Source organism: Furipterus horrens, unplaced genomic scaffold, assembly GCF_987537825.1.
Source record: "Furipterus horrens unplaced genomic scaffold, mFurHor1.1.pri manual_scaffold_6, whole genome shotgun sequence".
Lineage (NCBI taxonomy): Eukaryota > Metazoa > Chordata > Mammalia > Chiroptera > Furipteridae > Furipterus > Furipterus horrens.
The window spans coordinates 84,526,923-84,550,494 of NW_028327176.1; the positions used below are offsets into that span (position 1 = coordinate 84,526,923).

Below are 23,572 nucleotides of genomic sequence, written 5' to 3' on the forward strand. Positions count from 1 at the left end.
ACAAATTATGTTTAAAAACCTAGTTTCCAGGGTATAGGGGACTTCAACACCCCATTGACATCAATGGATAAATCATCTAGACAAAGTTCTACAAGAAAACAGGAGCCTTAATGACACCTTAAACCAGATGGATTATTGATACTTCTACAGCATTTCACCCCAAAACAGCAGAATATAGATTCTTTTGAAATGCACATTGACCATTTTCCAGGAGAGACCACATGTTAGATCACAAAACAAGTTTCAATAAATTTAATACTGAAATACATCATGCATCTTCTCCAATCACAATGGCATGAAACTAGAAATCAATTACAAGAAAAATAAAAAGAACAAACATAGAGGCTAAATAACATGTTACTAAACAATGAATAGGTTAACAATGAGATCAATGAAGACACCTTGAAACAAATGAAAATGAGAACAGATGACCCAAATATACGGGACACAGCAAAAGCAGTCCTATCTCAAGAAATATCTCAAATATTACAAAACCAATACTCAGAAATCAATGCCATTTTTATACACCAATAATGAACTATCAGAATGAGAAACTAAGAAAACACTTCGATTTACTATTGCAAAAAAAAAAAAAAAGTATCTAGGAATAAATTTAACCTGAGTGCAGGAGATAAAAGGCCTGTACTCAGAAAACTAACTATATGACTTAGTTGTGGTCCACAATTTAGCAATTCAATGCTACTGGCATCATAATGCTGTGGAGAGCAAGTGTATCTCCATGTTTTATTCAGATTTGTCTTCCTTCTTTCCTGTTAAGGGTACTTTGTTGACAACAGCATATCCAACAGCTGTAACACCTTTCATGCCCCCTTTCACCAGCCCTATTCCCATGGAAGGGACAGTTTTAACAGCTGTTTTGGTCATTTCCAGACTCTTTCCACTAATCCAAGTGACACCACCAATGGTGGCACCAACAGCTCCCTTTGTAACACTGAAGATACCCCTGGTCACATGGGACAACATGCCTGGTTGCTGCTTCGGGTGATCTTCCATCGAACCTAATGAGAGAAAATAAGACACTTTTACAAGAACAGTAAAAATCATTAAGTAACCTAAGACTTCCTAATAATCATGAGGTTGTTTTGAGAATGTCAATCACATAAATACAAATTTCCATGTTCAGTAATAGCTAAGTTTATAAAAAACAAATTTTTATTGAAACTAATAAGCACAGTTAATATAAATTTTAAAATAGCTGAAATAAAAGGCTTAAGATATAGATAAACACTTGAATATATATTAGTCACCCCTTACCTATGGTTTCACTTATGCGGTTTCACTTACCCAGAGTAATCCATGGTCTGAAATAGTAAATGTTAAATTTCAGAAATAAACAATTCATAAGCTTTAAATTGTGTGCCACTCTAGGTAACATAATTTCCAGGTAGCCTTGCTGTGAGAAATCACCCAGAGAACAGCCTAGGATTTTACACCAGGTTTATTGAAGGGAGGGAAGGAAAGGGGTTAGAGGTAAGAGGAAACTCCTGGTCCAACTCAAGGGCCCATAGGAGCAAGGCAAGGGGGAATGGAGACTCCCGGTCCACCTCGAGAGTTCATCAGAGCAAAGGGAAAGAGGATTAGGAAGCGGGAGTGGAGACTCCCGGTCACCCACGCAGGCCTATAGGAATCACCTGCCTGTGTGTCTGCAGGTGCCATCTCCACACCTTGCAAAACATACATTTCATTTAGGGTGAGTTTACCCATCAACACATTCAGCAGGTTGATTTGCATATGGTTAATTTGCATATGTCAAAAGTCCAGGCGGGCAGTCTAGCTGCCGCCATGGTCTGACAATAATGAAATCATAAACTGTCCCCTCCATCCTGCTTAGGAGGTGAACAATCACAATGTCCAGAGTATTCACACTGTACATACACTACAACAAGATATTTTGAGAGAACACATTCACATGACTTCTTTTACAATATATCGTTTTAACTGTACTATTTTATTAGTTATTCTTGTTGATCTCTTAGCATCTCTAAATTATAAAATAAGCTTTATCATAGGCATATATGTATAGAAAAAACAGTATTTATAGGGTTCGGTACTATGCAACATTTCAGGAATCCACTGGGGGTCTTTGAATGTATCCCCTGTGGATAAGGGAGAACTACTGCATTAAGTATAAAATTATGACGGAAAGGATTACATAATTATTTTGTAATCAAGGTCAAGGTCAGTAACACTAGAAAAGGGGGGAAATTCTGATTTGAGGATAAAATAGATAACTGCTGCATGCTAAATACCTCATGTAGGATTATGCTGCTCTTCTAAATTTGTTGCACATGCATTTAATAAAGGCAATTTTTCTTAAAAAAGTTTTTTTTATCCCTAGCTGGTGTGGGTCAGTGGATTGAGTGCCAGCCTTCGAACCACAGGCTCACCAGTTCAATTCCCGGTCAGGGCACATGCTTTGGTTGTGGCCCAGATCCCCAGTTGGGGGCACATAAGAGGCAACCATACACTGATGGTTTTCTCCCTCTCTTTCTCCCTTCCTTTCCCTCTCTATAAAAATAAATAAAATCTAAAAAAGAAAATGAGAAAGATACAAGTGGAAGCAAAGACCATGTTCACAGACTGGAAGAATTAACATGATTAAAACATCCATACTACCCAAAGCAATCTATAGATTCAATGCAAGTCCTGTTAAAATATCAATGGCATATTTCACAGATCTTGAACAAATATTCCAAAAATTTATATGGAACCAAAGTAAAGACCCCTAAATAGCCTCAGCAATCCTGAGAAAGAAGAACAAAGTTGGAGGTATCATAATATCTGATATCAAACTAGATAATAAGGTCTCTATAATCAAATAGCCTGGTACTATCATAAGAACAGGCATATAGATCAATAAAACAGAAAAGAGAGCTCAGAAATAAACCCATGCCTTTATGGTCAATTAATATTTGACAAAGGAGGCAAGAGCATACAATGGAGTAAAGATAGTCTCTTCAAAAAATGGTGTTGGTGCTGGAACAGAAGACGGCGGATGAGTGAGGAGAGGCTCCTCTTGCTTGCTTCCAAGACTGGTCTAGAGTTTCAGCTAAATGTAGACAAAGCATCTCAGTTAACATCTGGAAACTGGTGGGAGTTGAACAGTGACACTGCTGGCAACAGAGGAGGCCATCTCTGAGCGACCTGTCTGGTGAGATTCATAGAAGAGACACGGGAGAGACATGAGTTCTGGTTGGGTTGGCTCCCTAGGCAGTGGCTGGCGGAGCACAAAGGTTTTTCAATGCCCCGAGGTCTCCCCTGAGAGCAGTCAGAGGTGGAGATTCAGGCTGTGCCCACTGGCAGAGCCAGGAGTTGGCCAGTTGGCATCTGGCTCTGGGAGGCTGGGAGCAGCATTCTTTTCTGTGTTTGTTTGTTTTAACTTATTGTTTTTTGCTTAACGGAGAGGAAAGGCTAGGGGCAGGGTGAGATTCTTGAGGAATGCACGCACAAGAGCCCACTCTCAGGGGCGTACGCGCCCCCCTAAACCACCCTGGCAGGAGTGCCCACCCTGTGCAGGGGAATGCCCCCCAGCTCTTGCGCCCACCTGCCACCAAGGCCCACATTCCAGCTGGCGGGAAAAAGCTCACTTGCCATGCTCAACTTGGGCTGCAGCCAAAAGAGGGTGAAGTGAACTAGAGGAGATTTGGAAAACTTTGGGTGCTGGTTTTGGAGAAAGAGCAGGGGAAACAGCAGACCAGATCCCAGGGCAGACTCAACCCCAGTACAATGAGAGAAATCCCATAAACAGACTACTCCCTTCCAAGAGGCATCAGCTGGAGGCAGCTCAACAACTGTCAGAAGTGGGCAGAGTGACTCTCAGTCAGCTAATTTAAGGGAAGGATCCACCAAAGAGCAACACAACAAACAAAACCAAAAGACTACTAGACAGTCCAAATAAAAGGCATAAAGGGCATCCCAAGAACATCAGGTTAAGGAGATCAAAGAGTCTGCACCATTGAGTTACACAGATTCCTACCACAGAAGATCACACCACGAAGGTAGTAATGAGTGCCAGCCCCGCCCAGGCAGCAAAGGTAAACACAAAACTGTCAGGATGGCATTGATCATGATAGAGATCCCAGTGACACAGCTGACCAGCCAGCAAATATCTAATCTAACGAAGCAGCAGATAGGAAATCTTTGTGAGGCACAGTTCAGAGCTTTGGTTATACGAATGCTTAAAGACCTAACAGCAGATCTTAAACAAGACAAGGAAGGAATGAAGGCTAGTCCTGCTGAAATGAATGAAAACACATACAAAACTAGTAGTGAGGGAAAGAAAACCAGGGATCAATTCAACAAATCGAAATGTAGGGAAGGAACAGTCAACCAGTGTACAGAGAGGAAACAAAAAGTGAGGAAAATGAGGAGAGGCTCAGAAACCTATGGGACAGCTATAAGCAGGCCAATATCCAAATCATAGGGTTGCCAGAAGGTGAAGAAGAAGGACTAGAAATTGAAAAATTATTTGAAAAATAATGAAGCAGAACTGCCCTAACTTGAGGAAGGAAAGCACAGAGAGTTCAAAAAAAAAAAAAAAAAAAAAACTGAACTCAAGAAGGAGAACCACACCAAAACATATTATAATCAAAATGTTAAAAATTAAGGATAAAGAGAGAATCTTAAAAGCAGCAAGAGAGAAGAACAGAATTATATATGAAGGGTCCCAATAAGACTATCAGCTGATTTCTCAAAAGAAACTCTGCAGGCAAGAAGGGACTGGCAAGAAATATTCGAAAAAATGAAAAGCAAAAATCTACAACCATGATTACTCTATCCAGCAAAGCTGTCATTCAGAATAGAAGGGCAGAGAAAGTGCTTACAGGACAAAGGAAAAGTGAAGGAGTTTATCAGATCCAAACCACTGTTATATGAAATGTTAAAGGGACTTCTTTAGGATAAAGAGGATCAAAACTATGAACATTAAAAAGAAAACTGTGTCAAAACAACCAACAAAAGAAGCTAGGGAATCGAAACAAAGGCAAACTAAGTAGGCAATGAGAATGGGAAAATAATTATAGGTATGGGGAACATTTTGGGGGGAGGTCATCGGGGAGGGGGAAGGAGGGAAAGGGAAGGATATGATACAGGAACTAGGAAGCATAGTAGGAGGGAGTGGAGTAGATAGAAAGATGTTGAGAAGAACTATTTGCACAACCAATGGGCATGGACTAAGGAGAGGACAACTGGAGGGAAGGAGGGCACTGGGTGGAGGGGATAAAGGGAAAAGAAATAGGGACAACTGTAACAGCATAATTAATAAAGCATATTAAAAGAAAAGAAAAAGATATACACAACTGAAAGTGAAGGGATGGAAAAAAGTATTCCAAGCAAATGGACATGAATAAAAAGCTGGGGTAGCAATATGTCTATCAGACAAAATAGATTCCACAGCACAGGCCATAAAAAGAGACATAGAAGGGCATTTCATAATACTTAAGGGAACAATCCGTCAAGAAGATATAACCCTGATAAACATATATGCACCAAACATAGGAGCACCCAAATATATAAAGAAAATCTTGGAAGACTACAAGAAGGATATCAACAGCAACACACTCATAGTTGGGGGCTTTAACACCCCATTGTCAACAATGGACAGATCTTTAAAGCAAAGAAACACCAAGGATATTAAGGCATTGAAGAACACTCTAAATCAAATGGACTTAGTTGATATATATATAGAACTTTTCACCCCAAAGAAGCAAAATACACATTCTTTTCAAGTGCACATGAAACATTTTCAAAGCCAGATCACATGGTAGGACACAAAACAAGCCTCAACAAATTCAAGAAAATTGAAATTATATCAAGCATCTTGTCAGATCACAATGCCTTGAAACTAGAAGTCAACCTCAAGGAAAAAACTCAAAGACATTCAAACTCATGGAGAATGAATACATGCTATTAAATAATGAATGGGTTAACAATAACATCAAGGAAAAAAATAAAGAAGTTTCTGGAAAGAAATAATAATGAACACAGAACAGCCCAAAACCTATGGGACACAGAGAAAGCATTCCTGAGAGAAAAGTTCATAGCAATACAGGCCTACCTAAAAAGAATAGAAGAATCTCAAATAAAAAATTTAACCCTACAGCTACAAGATCTAGAGGAACAACAACAAAGTCCAGAGCGAGTAGAAGGAAGGAAATCATCAAGATCAGAGCAGAATTAAATGACATAGAGAGTAAACAAACAATTTTTTAAAAATCAATAAAACTAGGAGCTGGTCCTTCAAAAAAATAAACAAAATCGACAAGCCTTTAGCCAGGCTCATCAAGAAAAAAAGAGAAAGGACCCAAATGAACAAAATCCAAAACAAAAGAGGAAAAATCACAACCGATATCACAGAAATACAAAGGATTGTAAGAAATTACTATGAACAACTGTATCACAAGAAACTTGACAACCTAGGTGAAATGGACAAATTTCTAGAAACATAATCTTCCAAAACTGAACCAAGAAGCAGAAAGCCTGAATAGACCGATAAGAAAGAGTGAAATTAAAGCAGTTTTCAAAAAACTCCTGACACACATAAGCCCTGGACCAGATGGCTTCACAGGCGAATTTTACAAAACATTTAGGGAAGAATTAATGCCTACCCTTCTCAAATTATTCCAAAAAATCCAGGAAGACGGAAGACTCCCAAACTCTTTCTATGAAGCCATTATTACCCTAATTCCAAAACCAGGTCAAGACACAGCAAAGAAAGAAACTTACAGGCCAATATCACTGATAAACATAGATGCTAAAATCCTCAACAAAATACTGGTAAACCGGATCCAGCAACACATTAAAAAGATCATACACCACGATCAAGTGGGATTCATCCCAGGGATGCAAGAATGGTTTAATATTCTCAAATCAATAAACATAAAACACCACATAAAATGAAAGATAAAAATCACATGATCATATCAATAGATACTGAAAAGTCATTTAATAAAGTACACCCATTTATGATGAAAACACTCAAAAAATGGGAATAGAGGGAGCATACCTCAACATAATAAAGGCCATATATGAGAAACCTGAAGCCAACATCATACTCAATGGACAAAAACTGAAAGTGTTCCCCCTGAGATCAGGAACAAGACAAGGATGTCCACTCTCTCCACTCCTATTCAACATAGTCTTGGAAGTCCCAGCCACAGCAATCAGACAAGAAAAAGAAATAAAAAGCATCAAAATTGGAAAAGAGGAAACAAAATTGTTACTATTTGCAGGTGACATGATAGTGTACATAGAAAACCCTATACACTCCACTAAAAAACTACTTGACATAATAAGTGAATTTGGCAAAATAGCAGGGTACAAAGTCAATATTCAGAAATTGAAGGCATTTCTGTACACCAACAATAAAATATCAGAGATAGAAACTAGAAAAGAAAATTCCATTTACTATCGCAACAAGTAAAATAAAGTACCTAGGAATAAACTAACCAAAGAGATAAAAGACCTATACTCAAAAAACTACATAACACTGAAGAAAGAAATTAAGAAAGATAGAAATAAATGGAAGCATATACCATGTTCACAGATGGGAAGACTCAACATCATTAAAGTGTCGATACTACCCAAAGAAATTTATAGATTCAATGCAATACCTATTAACCCTTTGAGTGCCATGTGTAATTGCTAAAATTCGTGAGAGAAATGTCAGGCTATTTTGCTGAGAAATGTAGAGTTTATGAAAAATGTCTATAAGAACATTATTATTCCTAATAACTTACTGAAATTTTCACAACACATAATAAATACACTCTTCTTTTGTAAGCAGTGTTCAATTTAGCAAAAAGTTTATTGCATTAAAATTATTTGATTGTAACAATTATTTTAGAAAAAATAAATTCTTTCAATATGGCTTTTGAAGAATAATATATGGAATAATATAAAACCTATTATTATTATTTGAAAAAACACATAGCTACATGAATAACAAGCAAGAAGTATGCCAAATATTGCATAAATTTTTGAAAACACAAGAAAACTTCAGTACATAAAAATTATAACAAAATTAAAGTCAGTATTTGAACAAACATAAAAATTCAAAATCTGGATCAATGCGAAAAAAAGTTATATCAATACATAACCTGAGGTACAAAAAAAGAGAACAAAACATAAAATATGAACTATTCCATTATTATTTACATTTATAGCCATTGAAAAAAAGTCGCTGGAAGTGACGCTGGCACTTTTAGAAAAATTTGTCAGCATTGCTCACAGCGACAATGGCACTCAAGGGGTTAAAATACCAGTGACATATTTCAACAGACATAGAACAAGTACTTGAAAAATTTATATGGAACCAAAAAAGACCCCTAATAGCCACAGCAATCTTGAGACTAAAGAACACAGTAAGAAGAATCACAATACCTGATATCAAACTATACTACAAAGCCACTGTAATCAAAACAGTCTTGTACTGGCATAAGAATAGAAATACAGATCAATGGAACACAATAGAGTGCCCAGAAATAAACCGAGGTCTATATGGTCAACTAATATTTGACCAAGGAGGAAGGAACATAAAATGGAGTGAGAAGAGCCTCTTCAACAACTGGTGCTGGGAGAACTGGACAGGGACATGCAAAAAAAGTGAAACTAGACCACCAACTTACACCACACACCAGAATAAACTCAAGGTGGATCAAACACTTAAATGTAAGATGTGACACCATAAAAGTCCTAGAGAAAACCATAGGCAGGAAAATTTCAGATATCCCACGTAGCAATATTTTCATCAATAGATCTCCTAAGGCAAGGGAAATAAAAGAAAGAATAAACAAATGGGACTACATCAAACTAAAGAGTTTCTGCTCAGCAAAAGAAAACATCAGCAAGATGAAAAGGGAACCCACGATATGGGAAAACATATCTACCAATGATACCTCAGACAAGAGATTGACGTCCAAAATATATAAAGAACTTACATGACTCAACACCAAGAAGACAGACAATGCAATTAAAAAATGGGCAAAGGACCTGAACAAACACATCTCCAAGGAGGATATACAGAGGGCCCATAGGCATATGAAAGAATGCTCCACATCATTAGCCATCAGAGAGATGTGAATAAAAACCACAATGAGATATCATTTTACACCAGTCAGAATGGCCATCATCAACAAATCAACAAACAACAAGTGTTGGCAAGGATGTGGAGAAACTGGAACCCTAGTGCACTGTTGGTGGGAATGCAGACTGGTGCAACCACTAGGAAAATAGTATGGAATTTCCTCAAAAAAATAAAAATGGAACTGCCTTGAACTAGCAATTCCATTGCTAGGATTATACCCAAAGAATCCTGAAACCCCAATTCAAAAGAACTTATGCACCCGTATGTTCATAGCAATGCTGTTTACAATAGCCAAGTGCTGGAAACAGCCTAAGTGCCCATCTGTAGATGAATGGCTCAAAAATTGTAATATATTTACATAATGGAATACTATGCATCAGAAAGAAAGAAGGAACTCCTACCATTTGTGATAACATGGATGGAACTAGAGAAAATTATGCTTAGCGAAATAAGCCAGGCAACGAAAGACAAATACCATATGATATCATCTAATACAGGAAACTAATGAACAACACAAACAAATGAGAAAAGTTGAACCTGAGGCATGTAAACTAACAGGAGCAGACTAACAGTTACCAAGAGGATGGGGAGAGGGAGAAAGAAGGGGTAAGTAGGGGAAGAGTTTAGTAAAGGAACTAGTATAAATAACCCATGGACATGTAACAATGAAGTGTGGACTGACTGTGGGAAAAAGGGTGGGCTGGGTGTGGGGGGGGCAATGGGGGAATAAGTGGGACAAGTGTAATAGAAAAAGAATAAGTAAATCAAAAATTAAAAAAAAATAAGTTAAAACAGTAAAAAAAAAAAAAACACAAAAAAACGGTGTTGGGAAAACTGGACTAGTACAGGCAAAAAATGAAAATAGACCACCAACTTATACCACACTCCAGAATAAACTTAAAATGGATAAATCACTTTAATATAAGTTGCAATACCATAAAAATCCTAGAGAAAAACTTAGGAAATACAATTTAAGTTATATGAGTATCTTCTAGGGCAAGGGAAATAAAGGGGGGAAAAAATGGACCACATCAAACTAAAAAGCTTCTTCATGGTTAAAGAAACCATCATCAAATGAAAAGGGAACTCACTATATGGGAGAATATATTAGACAAAGATACATCTGATAAGGGTTTAACTTCCAAAATATATAAAGAACTTAACACCAGGAAGACAAACAATCCAATTAAAAAACAGACCAAGGACCTGAATAGACATTTCTCCAAGGAGGACATACAAAGGCCCATGAATATATGAAAAAATGCTCAACATCACTAGCCATCAGAGAGGTGCAAATCAAAAATACAATGACATATTACCTCATATCTGCTAAAATGGCTATCATCAATAAACAAACAAGTGCTGACAAAGATGCAGAGAAAAGGGAACCCCTAGTACACTGTCGCTAGGAATGCAGTCTAGTGCAGCCAAGGTGGAAAACAGTATGGCATTTCCTCCAAAAATTAAAAATGGAACTGCCTTTTGACCCAGTGATTCCACTTCAGCGAATATTTCCTAAGAATCCCAAAACACCAGTTCAAAAGAATATATGCACCCCTAAGTCCATAGCAGCATTATTTACAATAGCCAGGAACTGGAAACAGTCTAAGTGCCCATCAGTAGGTGAGTGGATAAAAAAGCTGTCATACATTTATACAATGAAATACTATGCAACAGTAAGAAAAATAAAGAAAGAAAGAAAAAAATTCTTACCCTTTGTGACAGCATAGATGGACCTGGATAAGTGGAATATGTCAGTCAGTTAAAAGCAAATACCACATGATCTCACTTATATGTGGAATCTAATGAACAAAATAATGAGCATACTAGAGGTATAGAAACATGGAACAGACTGACAGCTGTAAGAGGAGAGGGGGGAGGAAAAAACTGGCCAAAAGAAGCTGAAGGGATTAGCCAAAGAACATATATGCATTACCCATTGACATGGACAATGGTGTGGGGACTGCCTGAGGGAGTTGGGGAGCTGTGGGGGGGGGGGGGGGCACAAGCTGGGGAAAATTCAGACAACTGTAATAGCATAGACAATGAAATATAATTTAAATTTAGAAAAGAAAAATCTCAATAAACAATCTAAATTTATACTGAAAGACTAGAAAAAGAACAAACAAAGCCCAAAGTGAGTAAAAGGAAGGAAATAATGATCAACATAAAATTGAAATAATACAAAAGATCAGTGAAACCAATTGTTTTGAAAAAAATAAACAAAATTGACAAACCTTTAACCAAACTCATCAAAATAAAGAGAGGACCCAAATAAGTAAAATCAGAAATGAAAGGACTTCCAGTCAAGATGAAGGCGTAGACAGACACACTCTGTCTCCCTCCACAACTAAGAAGGAATACAACTACCTCAAAACTAGTAAAAAAAACAGAAGTCCTAGAAAATCAAACTACATGGAAGTTCAACAAACAAAGATATAAAGAAGAAATACTCATCCAGACAGGTAGGAGGAGCAGAGCCAGGGCAGAGAGAACACAGTGTGGTGGCAGCAGTGGCAGGCTGACAGAAAGCACAGTCACAAGTTTTATAGTCAGGAGGGACACTTGGGGAGCATTCCCAGCTCCACACCAGACTAAGCAGCTCATGGTCCCAGCACCAGGGATAATCAAGCCTCATTGCTTCTGACTGTGCAGACCAATGGGGGTTGGGGTGGAGGCAGAAACTGCTGATCTCTCAGCAGAATCTGCTTGTTTAAAGGGCCCCCACAGTCCTAGAACGTCCGCAGACCCATCTACTCTGGGAACAACGGCCAGGGCAGCAGCTAGAGGGGTGCCAGTCCGGTGCGGAATTGGGATAGGTGCCTCGAAAAGAGGTGAGTGCTGAGCTGGCGGCATTGTTCCCTCTCAGACTCCTCCGCCACATACAGCGCCACAACGTGGTGAAACAGGTCCTGTTACTGACCAATCCCTAAGGCTCCACCCCTTACGATGTAACAGCAACAACAGCTCTACCTGGGATGCAGAGGCAAACAAACACAGGAGCCTGTCAGAATGAGGAGACAGAGAAGTATGACCCAAAAGGGGGAATGGATCAAGGTTCCAGTGGGAGAACTAAGCAACAAGGAGATTGCTACCCTAACAGATGAGGAGACAGAAAATCTAACAGATGCAGATTTCAAAACACTGGTGATAAAGATGCTCACAGGCTTGACAGATATGCTTGAGTATGGCAAACGCATAAGAGAAGTGAAGGCTATGCTAAGTAAAATGAAGAAAAATCCACACAACAATGGTGAAGGGAAGGAAATGGGTTCATATCAATGATTTGGAAGATAAGGAAGAAAAGTCAACCAGTGCAGAATGAGGAAGCAAGAATTGAAAAAAGTGAGGAAAACTTCCCAAATTTTGTGAAGGAGATGGACATACAGGTCTGGGAAGTATGGAGGGTCCCAGGTGAGCTGGACCCAGAGGGCACCACACCAGGATGCATCATGATTGAGATGCCAAAGGTGAAAGATAAAGAAAGAGTCCTGGGGGCAGCAAGAGAGAGGCAGAGAGTTGCCTACAGGGGGGTGCCTATAGGACTATCAGCTGATTTTTCAGAGGACACTTTACAGGAAGGAAGGGACTGGCAAGCAGTATTCAATGTGATGAAAGGCAACCTGCAACCAGGATTACTCTATCCAGGAAGGCTATCATTTGGAATGGAAGGGCAGATGAAGTGCTTCCCAGACAAGGTGAAGCTAAAGGAGTTCATCATTACCAAGCCATTATTATATGAAATGTTAAAGGGACTTAAGAAAAAGATCAAAAGTATGAACACTAAAATGAGAACAAACTCACAACTATCAACAACTGAATGTAAAAAACAAACCTAGCAAACAACCAGAACAGGAACAGAATCATAGGTATGGGGATCATTTGGAGGGTTATCAGCTGGGAGTGGGGAGGGGGATAAATTGGGATATGGTGCAGGGATAAGAAGCATAATCGGTTAGTACAAAATAGACAGGGGAAGTTAATAATAATATAGGAAACTGTGAAGCCAAAGAACTTATACGCATGACCCATGGACATGAACTAAGGGGGGGTGGGATTGCTGGAGGGAAGGGGGGTACTGGGCAGAGGGGAGCAAAGGGGAAAAAAATGGAACTACTGTTAACGACATAATAAAATATACTTTAAAAAAATGAGAGAAGTGACAACTGACACCAAAGAAATGTGAAGCATTATATTCAAGCAAAGCATTTCTGTGTTTGGAATTGGGCAGGGTGAGTTTGCTGGTTTTAGAAGCAGCCAATGATTAAACTAGTGAGTAAATGCATAAAAGTATTAACAACTTGTTTTTATGGTAGACTTTCTGTAAAGGTCATAAGTGTTCCTTTTCAGGGTAGCCAGATGTACCAATGTACAGATGAAATTCTATTTTTTCTCACTGACTATAGTGTATTAAAATGGGTTAAAGAAATTTAAACTCCGCCTTTTGCTCTCTGACAAGTTAGTTACTAGTTCTTAAGATTTTAAGCTGTGTGTTCTACTGTGAAAATGCACAGCTGTGCTCTGGATACCCTCTCTGGGAAGTAGAAAGTTCCTAATCATGTATGGCACATTACAAGGCATTCTCATATATTTTTGGCAGATTTGCCCACATCTTCAGATGGACTGGGTTATCCCCACCCCCAAATATGGGACCTGAAATAAATACTACACTGATAGTGGTGATAGATATATTAATTTTTTTAACTGTAAAGTAAATGTGGTCTTTAGTCCTAGGTTTGTGGTGTGTTCACTTATGTTAATGTGTAGGGAAGCGACATTAACTTGATGGTTATGGTGAGTGTATCTTGATATGTTTGCAGAGGTGAGTGTTGCTAAATCATTAATAGCTTTTCATTTAGGGGTGAATCACATGATGAACGGCCTCATCAGAAAAATGAAGGAGCGAAGATGCATGCTTTGCTAAGTAATGAAGTAAACAAGGTTTTGTATGTTTTTTTAATCAAGTGTTGTAAACTTAGTGCATGATTTTTTCATTGTTGTGCTTAATGATTGGTAGAGGAGAAAACAAGAGAGGATAAAAAAAATCTAAGTGTTGCTAACCAATCTTTTCAAAAGTACATAGTTGGGGAGAAAAATCTGACTGCCCTATCGTGTTGAAAGTTCCCATCCTTTTTAATATTCATCCCATCCTACAATCTTCCATGTAGAGGAACTAAATGGTTGTATTCTAGTAATTCACTGTGACTTAAACCAGTGATATTATTCTACTGTACACTTTTGTCAAACCACTTACGTGACTCTAATAAACTTACTAAAACTTGATGACTTCACCAGAGATCTATTAGTGAATTTATATACTACATGACATTATCCGTTTGAGTCTGACATGTAGAATCATTTTTAATTTCATGGAAATTGACAGTCCTAATAGCTCAGCTAATTTGAAACTAACAAAATTGCTGCGTAAAAGAAAAAAAATGGTGTTTGTGTTCAGTAAATGTTTTAAAAAAGAAAAAAAGAAATACAGTATTCCCTCACTTACTGTGGGTATTACGTTCTAGACCCCCCTGCGAAGTAGGAACCTTACATTTATTTTACACTCTTAAACCTACCTAACTTTAACAACATATGTATACAGTACTGCAAAATCCCGCGATATAGCAAAAAATCCGCAATAAATAATTAAGTATATATTTTTTTAAATCCCGCGATACAGTGAGGCCACGATAAGTGAACCGCGATATAGAGAAGGACTATGTACAAAGGAATACAAGATAATACTACGAACAAGTATTTTTGGACAATCTGGAAGAAATGGATAAATTCCTAGAAACATACAAACTTCCATGACTGAGTCAAGATAAAAACAGAATAACATGAAATGGGGTTGAGCCTTGTTAGGGGCACAAGGCTGCCACTGAGAAGAGCAGAGTATAGCACCTGGAAGCCAGTGAGGCAGAGCCACGATGAATAGGCCAAGAAAGATGTAAGAGACTGTTTGACTGAATGGACATAAAATTTCTACTTGTTAAGAATAAGATAATGATAGCTTTTCTGGATAAGAGTAATCTTGGTTGTAGGTCCTTGCTTTTCATCACTTTGAATACTTCATACCAGTTCTTTCTTGCCTGCAAGGTTTCTTTGGAGAAATCAGCTTATAGTCTTATAGGAACCTCTTTGTAAGTAACTCTCCTTTTCTATTGCTGCTTTTAAGATTCTCTCTTTATCTTGAACCTTTGGCATTTTAATTATGATGTGTCTTGGTGTAGTCTTCTTTGGGTCTAGCTTGTTCGGAACTCTCTGTCCTTCCTGGACTTGTCTATTTCCTTCACCAAATTAGGGAAGTTTTCCTTCATCATTTTTTTCATGTAAGTTTTCAATTTCTTGCTCTTCCTCTTCTCCTTATGGTACCCCTATGATTCAGATGTCAGCATATTTAAAGTTGTCCCAGAGGTTCCTAAGCCTCTGATTTTTTTCAATTCTTGTTTCTTCAATCTGTACCAGTTGACCATTTGTTTCTTCCTTGTGTTCCAAATCATTGATTTGAACCCCCATTTCCTTCCCTTCACCATTGGTTACATATGGATTTTCCTTCACATCACTTAGCACAGCCTTCACTTTTTCCTTTCTGTGTTTGCCATTCTCAAGCATTATCTGTCAAGTTTGTGAGCATCTTAATCACTAGTGTTTTGAACTCTGCATCTGTTATGTTGGCTATCTCCTCATCGCTTAGTTCTTCCAATGGAACCTTGATCTGTTCCCTCTTTTGGGCTATACTTCTCTGTCTCCTCAACTCGACAGACTTCTGTGTTTGCCTCCATGTCTTAAGAGCTGTTGCACCTGTTATGTTTTAAGGGTTGGAGCCTTAGCTATTCGTCAGTACCAGGCAACCCTTTTCACCACGTTGTGGTACTGTATGTGTGGGAGAAGTCTGAAAGGGAACAGTGCCGTTTGCTCAGCAGTTGCCCCTTTCCCAACCACTTTTCCCACTTCCCGTGGTTCCACAGTGAGTGGGTCTGCAGACGTTTTAGGACCATGAGGCCCCTCTAAACAAATGAACTCTGTTGAGAGACCGGCAATTTCTTCCTCTGCCCCAACCCCCACTGGTTTTCACAGTCAGAAGTAATGAAGCTTTATTTTCCCAGGCACTGGAATTGTGATTTAACTGAGCAGTCTTGGGTGGTACTGGGAGTGCTCCACAGGTGTCCCTCCCTACTTTTTTTTTTTTTAATGTGTGACTGTGCTTTCTACTGGCCAGCCTCTCACCACTGCCACCTCCATACCCTGTCCTGCCCACTGCTGCTCCACCTCTCTTACTTGTCTGGAAGAGTACTTCTTCTTTGTATCTCTGTTGAACTTCCATGCAGCTGAATTTTCTGGAACTTCTGGTTGTCTCCAGTTTTGAGGTAGCTGAATTCATTCTTAGTTGTGGAGGAAGATGAAGTGTGTCTGTCTACGTTTCCTGGGGGGGAGGAGGAGGGAATCTTCTAAGGAACTTATTCTTATAACCCTACTTATTTAAGTGAAGCATACAGAGAAAATGTAGAAATCCTAATAAATGTTCACAAAGCAAAACTGAACACATCTGTGGGTCCACCACCAAGATTCATAGCAGCAGATCAAGAAACAGTGCCTAAGGAACTTGTGACTGAAAGTGGACCATCACAGTGCACTTTCCTTTTCTTCTGCTCTCTATTGTATGCCACAGAGGACACTTAGGCTAGAGACTTGGAGGAACTCAAGGCAATTTTCTTTGGAGACATTAAAAGCAAGCAGTTAGAAGTCTTATTTACAGAAGGGTCAAGGCTGAAATAAAAGCAGACATCTGACTTCAAAGTGTTGCAAACGTACAAAATGCCACAGCAAACACAAGAGCAGAACATATTTCCCATAACATTTAATCCAAGGTGAGTCTTCTGCTTAACCAGGACTAGCTTAAGCAGGGAACTGATAACAGCTGAAGTTTAGTGAGAATGGACAAATTGTATCTTGGAGTTTACAGAAGTGTTGGGTGGAACTTCTAAAAAATTTCCTTAAAAGCAAGCAGAGAGAGATGCACGCTGGCTGTCCTCTTCTTCCATGGTTCATAGATGTGACAGATAGAGCCCTGGCGCCATCCTGAGGCAGAATAATGAGGGCCACACCCCAATGATGTAAGAATAAAAGAAAACTGGCTCCCAGGACTTTGATGAACCATCAAATAAACCCCGGAGAACCACCTCCAAACTTTTTTTACATAAGAAATAAATTTCTAATTTTTTTAAGCCATTCATCTTTCATCTATTACAGTCAAACCTAAACTGAGAGTAATAATATGCCATGTACCTCCTTATTCAACCCATTTCTGCTAGTACACCTTCCTTTACCCTGTATCCTGCACACGAGCAGGCTCTGTCTCTCCTTGTGATAATCCAATCAAGTCTAATAATGCCTTTTCTCTACAAAGTTAACACTTGTTTCTTCTTAATATGCACTGCTCCTTTATAATATGTTCCAAGAGCACATAGTATTCCCTACAGAGCAAGGAGAAGGTGGAAGGGCTTTTCACTATCAGCTATTAAGAATTACAATAAAGTTACAGTAATTAAGATAGTGTCATACTGGCACAAAAACAGATGTGGGTAAATGTGGATAAGTGATTGTTGATAATTATGACACAGCCGAGCAATTGCAAGAAAGAACACATATTGGTTTCAAGCTATATTATAAAACTGTAGTAATCAAAACAGTGTGGTGCTAGCATAAACACAGACCAATGGAATAGATTGGAAAGCCCAGAAATAAACCCACGCATCTACTGTCAACTAATATTTCACAAGGGAACCAAGAATACTCAATAGAGAAAAGACAGCCTCTTCAATAAATGGTGCTGGGAAAATCTGATATTCACATGTAAAAGAATGAAATTAGACCCCTGTCTTACACCACTAACATAAATTAACTTGTAATTAATTAAAGATTTAGATGTAAAACGAGAAACCATAAAACTCCCAGAAGAAAACAGGAAAAAAGCTCCTTGACATTGGGTTTCGGCAATAATTGTTTGGATATGACACCTAGGGCACAAGAAACAAAATAAAAAATAAGTAGGACTATCAAACTAAAAAAGTTCAGCACAGAAAAAATATTACAATCTATAAAATGGCAAAAAAAATTGCAAACCATGTTTCTGATACAGGGATAATATGCAAAATATATAAAGCTCATACAACTCAGTAGCAAAAAAAAAAAAAAAAAAAAATCCATTTAAAAATGGGCAAAGAACCTGAATAGACATTTTTTTTAAAGAAGGCACCAGGTACATGTAGTCACTCAAAACCACTAATCATCAGAGAAATGCAAATAAAAACCACAATATCACCTCACAGTAGAACGCCTATTACCAAAAAGACAAGAAATAACAAGCATTGGCAAGAATGTGGAGAAAAGGGAACCTTCATGCACTGTTGGTGAGATTCAAAGTTGGTACAGCCACTATGGAAATAGTAAGATGGTTCATCAAAAAACTAAAAATAGAACTGCCTCACGATCCAGCAATTCCTTTCTTGGGAATATATCCGAAAGAAACAAAAAAACTATGTCAAAGAGATATCTGCATCCCAATGTTCACAGCAGCATTACTTACAAAAGTCAAGACATGGAAGCAGCTTAAGTGTCTATCAGTGAATAATTAAATAAAGAAGCTGTGGTACAGCTCTGCTGGGGTGGCTTAGTTGGTTAGAGCATTGTCCCGTACACCAAAAGATTGTGGGTTTGATTACCAGTCATGGCCCATACATAGGTTGTTTCTCTCTCACAGTGATGTTTCTCTTTCTTTCTCTTTCTCTCTCTCTCTCTCGCTCACTCTCTCCTACCTCCTTCCTCTCTCTAAAATCAATGAAAACATACTCCGGTGAGGATTTAAAAAAAAAAAAAAAAAAAAAAAAAAGCTGTGGTATATAATACACAATGGAATATTGTTCAGCAATAAAGGAAATCCTGCCATTTGCAACAACATGGATGAAACTTGAGGGCATTATAAGTGAAGTCAGAAAGAGAAATACTGTATCATCTCACTTACATGTAAAAAGTTAGGGACAAAAACACCAACTCATAGAAAAGAGATCAGATTTGTGGTTACCAGAAGCAGGGGTGGGGGGTGGGGGAATCAGATAAAGGTGGTCACAGGAAAAATCTTTAAATTATTAGATACCGAACTACTGGGCATATAATATACAATATGAGGATTACAGCTAACATTATGGTATAAAGTTGTTGAGAGCAAATCCTAAGCGTTCTTATCACACAAAAGAAATCTTTTTGTTTTGGGGGGACCTATGAGATAATGGATGTTAACTAAACACTGTAATAATAATTTCACAATATATGTAAGTCAACTCATTATGCTATACACCTTAAACTTATACAGTGATGTATGTCAATGTATCTTAATAAAACCAGAGAAAAGAAGGAATTCCATAAGAAAAAGCCCCCCTCCACCCCCCAAAAAGAAAAAGGCCAATAACTCAACAGAGGAAAAAAAATGGGCAGAGCAGACATTTCAAAACCTGAGAATATCAAATGGTCTATAAGCATAGGAAAAGGTATTACACCTCATGTGTAATTATGGAAAATAAAAATTGAAAAATGACACCATGACAACACTCAATAAAAATAAATAACATTCAAGTCTGAAAATGTCAAGTGTTGATGAGAATGTGAAGCAATGATGGTTTTTCTCCTGTGAACTGAAGTCTCTCTGGGAAATGGTGTAGAATTATCTACTAAAGATGAACATATGCTTTACCAGTGATCTAGCAATTCTATTCCTAGAATTACTCAAACCGTAAGAAAGCATTGTAAAATACATAGATGACTATTTGTAGCAACCAAAATTCAGCAACAGTGGGAATAAACTTGGCACATTCACAAGTGGATACTGCACAGCAATGAAAACAAATGAACTATAGCTATAAGCAACAACAGGTGAACGAGAAACATGTTTGCAAAAGAAATGTATATACACAAGAATTCAATGTGACTGTTTACATAACGATAAACCAGGCAAAACTAAACTAGTATAGTGTTTAGGGACACATACTTAGGTGGTGGTAAATCTATAAAGAAAAGCATGGATATAAATAACCAGAGGTCAGGGCAGCCCTATTATCAGAGGGAGAGTAGTGACTAAGAGGAAGCTCAGGGGAGAAGGATTATGAAGGGTTGGCAATGTCATATGTCTTAAGCTGGGTGGTAGTTACATGGTGATATTTTTTAATAGAAATATCTGTGTACCACACTTTTTAGTTTTATGCCTTTTTTGAATGTGTTAATTTCATAATTTAAAAATGTTTATAGCCCTGACCAGTGTGGCTTAGTTGGTTGGGCATCATCCTACAAAGTGCAAGTTCACCAGTTCGATTCCCAGTCAGGGCACATGCCTGGGTTGTGGGTTCAGTCCCAGTTGGGGCACATATGAGAGGCAACTGATCAATGTTTCTCTCTCACATTGATGTTTCTCTCCCTCTCTCTTTCCCTCCCTTCCCCTCTAAAACTAAATCTTTTTATTTTTAAAGTTCACCTATATCTATACCTACCTACCCACCTACTTGTATCTAGTTTGAAAGTGATTAAGGGAAACAATTACTTTTCATTCTCATGGTTTCCTTGAGAAGAGATTTCCCCCAAACTGCCTTCCATCCCTATCCCTGGCCTTGTAAAGCCTAACCTAACCAGTGGAGTTTAGAGAAGCTGAGCGTGCCTGGCCCAGCCTCTTGCCCTTTTCCTCCTCAATCCTGGGTACAGAGGGAGTGATGTCCCATCTGCTCCCGGCCACATAGAAGCTTAGCTGCCAAGTTCTGCTGGAGGCAAGGGTTGGGTTCACTGGTGGGGAAGAGCAGACCTCAAGTGTTGGGTGACATGTTCAATTCAAGGGAGGGTAAGCAATTCAACTAGCTATTTCTGAACTATTCCAACTGGAGTTTCATAAAATAATAAAAGTGTATTTTAGTGTCTGACTTCTGTATCTCTTGTTTGAAACTGGCAGGGAGAAAAGAACATGTTATTTACTTTGGCCCTAAAATAAAAAGAACAAATGACTTTTTATTTTCCTTTTCTTGCCACTGACATTCAACAATTATGAGGCAACAAAATCTGCAACGAGAACCTATACTATCTATATTTAGAATTATAAATGATACTATTAACATTTCTTTTAGTCAGTGATTTACAGTCTTAATGAATTAAACAATTATAGTATGGGGTGGGGGCAAATGAGAGACTCTGGGTCCCTCAGAATGGATGAAGAAACTAGTCAGATACTCACCATCTGAGGAAGGAAGGGAGGGGGAGTTTTCTAAGGAAAATTGCCCCCGTTTCTTTATTAGCCAGGGTTTTTATCTACTTTCTACATGTGGAAATGCATAAGGAAAACATGCAGCCCTTCACCAAATGGTTGGGAGTACAACAAAGGGAAATGCAGATCAATACAGGGTTGAAAAGCCCAGGTATTTTACACAAGTTCAAAAACATTTCCTCTTACTTAATCGTTCTGTTTTTCACATTCTATTGACAAGAATTTGAGGCTATTCAGAGAAAAACAGAGCAGGTTCCCTTTTCCTTAAAGGCCACTTTGCATTTCTATTCTACCTTTAAAAACCCCTGGAAGGTGGGATTCATAGCCAGCATGAAAGACAAAAACCAGCTGGTTAAGACTTAGGTTTCCATTTCTGGCCAGGCTCCACACAGCTGTTGTCAAAGACTTTTGAACCATGTCTGCCTGTCTCCCACATCTCCCCCTTCTTTATTAAGTATCTGAGATATTGAAGTAAGGCCAATGAAACCTGCTACTGTTTTTCACATATTTTGTCACGAGCAAACAGAGTATAATAATATAACTAGAATGCACCCAATAGCTCCCATCACCCGAAGTCTTAAATTTATAAACCAGTTTTTAGGGTTGAATCATTGTAAGTTTTCTTGCAAAGTCTGAAAAAACCTTTTCTTCAGTTAAGTGCTTTAATGTCCTGAAGTTGCTGCTGGAGCTCAAACTGTAATTGGTTCACCTGGCCTTTAAGGTTAGTGGAATAGGCCCCTTTTAGATGACGCTGAACCTCCTCCCATGAATGCTGACTGGAGTTCCATTTCAAAGGAGTAACACAGAGTTTGGAGAATCCTGGATCACAGGTGAGCCGTTGGCAGGTGACTAGGGCATCCTACTGGTCCCCAAGCCATATCATTGCAGACTCCACAGCTGAAAGCCAGGTGAGGGTTTCCTGGTCAATCCATGTTTGTTGAAGCATTTCCTGTGTGGAGTTAGTAAGGACAATGTCTACAGCATGAGCTGTCTCAATAGATTCCATCAGGGCAATGGCAGCGGTGGTAGCTGTCACTGCAATGGCAATAGCAGAGACAATGCATGCAATAAGAACACCTAGAAGCCCTGGCTGCTGTAGCTCAGTGGATTGAGCACCAGCCTGCGAGCCAAGTGTTGCTGGTTCAATTCCCAGTCAGGGCACATGACTAGGTTGCATGTCAGGTCCCCAATTGGGGGCGCGAGTGAGAGGCAACCATACAGTGATGTTTCTCTCCCTCTCTTTCTCCTTTCCCCTCTCTCTAAAAATAAATAAATAAATAAATTATTTAAAAAAAAAAAAAGAACACCTAGAAATCGTCGCACTTGCACCAGGGAAAGTGCGTGGTTAATGGCTGTGAGTCCTCCTGGGTCCTCTCACTCTCTGGTGATATTAACAGGCAGCCACAACTCGGCCTGTTTATGGATTATAAAAACAGTGGTTAAATTGAGCTGGGTAACATTGCTGCGAATAAGGCAGCTGGCATAAATGGAACCTGTTGAGAGTAAGGTTATATAAGTTGGAAACATTGTCATAAGTCAGTTGAGGCGGTCCTGGAGTGGCTAAAAAGAGATATGGGTGAGAAGTACAAACAGTGACCCAGGAATTATCAGTAATATCAAGAGTACAGGACATACGGCCCTTTTACTTCATAATGGGCATGGCCTCTAAGACGTTCAATAAATAGAAGGCCAATACACCACAAATTACTGTGCCAAGGGCTGGTATGTTCTGGAGCAACAATTCTATTGATTGGAGCTCCCAACCCTCCTTTACTCCAGCCAAGGGTGGGGTATTTTTCATTAGGTTTTGCTGGACCATTACTGGTATATACGGCCCATCCTGCACCCCAGTCTTGTGCTATTAATGGGGTATGGGTGATTTGTTTAAATGAAGACTTATTGCCTCAACACAAAGTCCAAGCCACCGTGGTGGGAATTTGAGACTTGGCCTGCCAAAGGGGAATATCAGGAAGGTTACTGCTGTCTCCATTTTGAGTCAGGTTAATTCCAACTGAACCTATTAGAAGTCGGGAGGAGGCTGCATCGACAACTGTGTAAGCACATCATTGAAATTTAAGGAGTAAACGTAAAGTATTAGTTAGGATAGAAAAACAGGTGGGTAATTGTTCTGCTAGAAAAGTGGTGCCTGTCAGGGCACATAGCGACTGTCATTT

The 23,572-nt window shown here is 38.8% G+C and overlaps 1 pseudogene across 3 annotated transcripts in view; it reads right to left on the bottom strand.

The window, feature by feature from the left end:
• Positions 1–237: 237 nt before the first annotated feature.
• Positions 238–23,572, bottom strand: part of LOC150006683 (transmembrane protein 263 pseudogene) — a 40,630-nt pseudogene continuing 17,295 nt past the window's right edge. For all 3 annotated transcript variants that reach the window (XR_016511984.1, XR_016511983.1, XR_016511982.1), the window contains one exon: positions 238–1,019. The product of XR_016511984.1 is annotated as a transmembrane protein 263 pseudogene, transcript variant X3 (transcript). The remainder of the gene's footprint in view (positions 1,020–23,572) is intronic.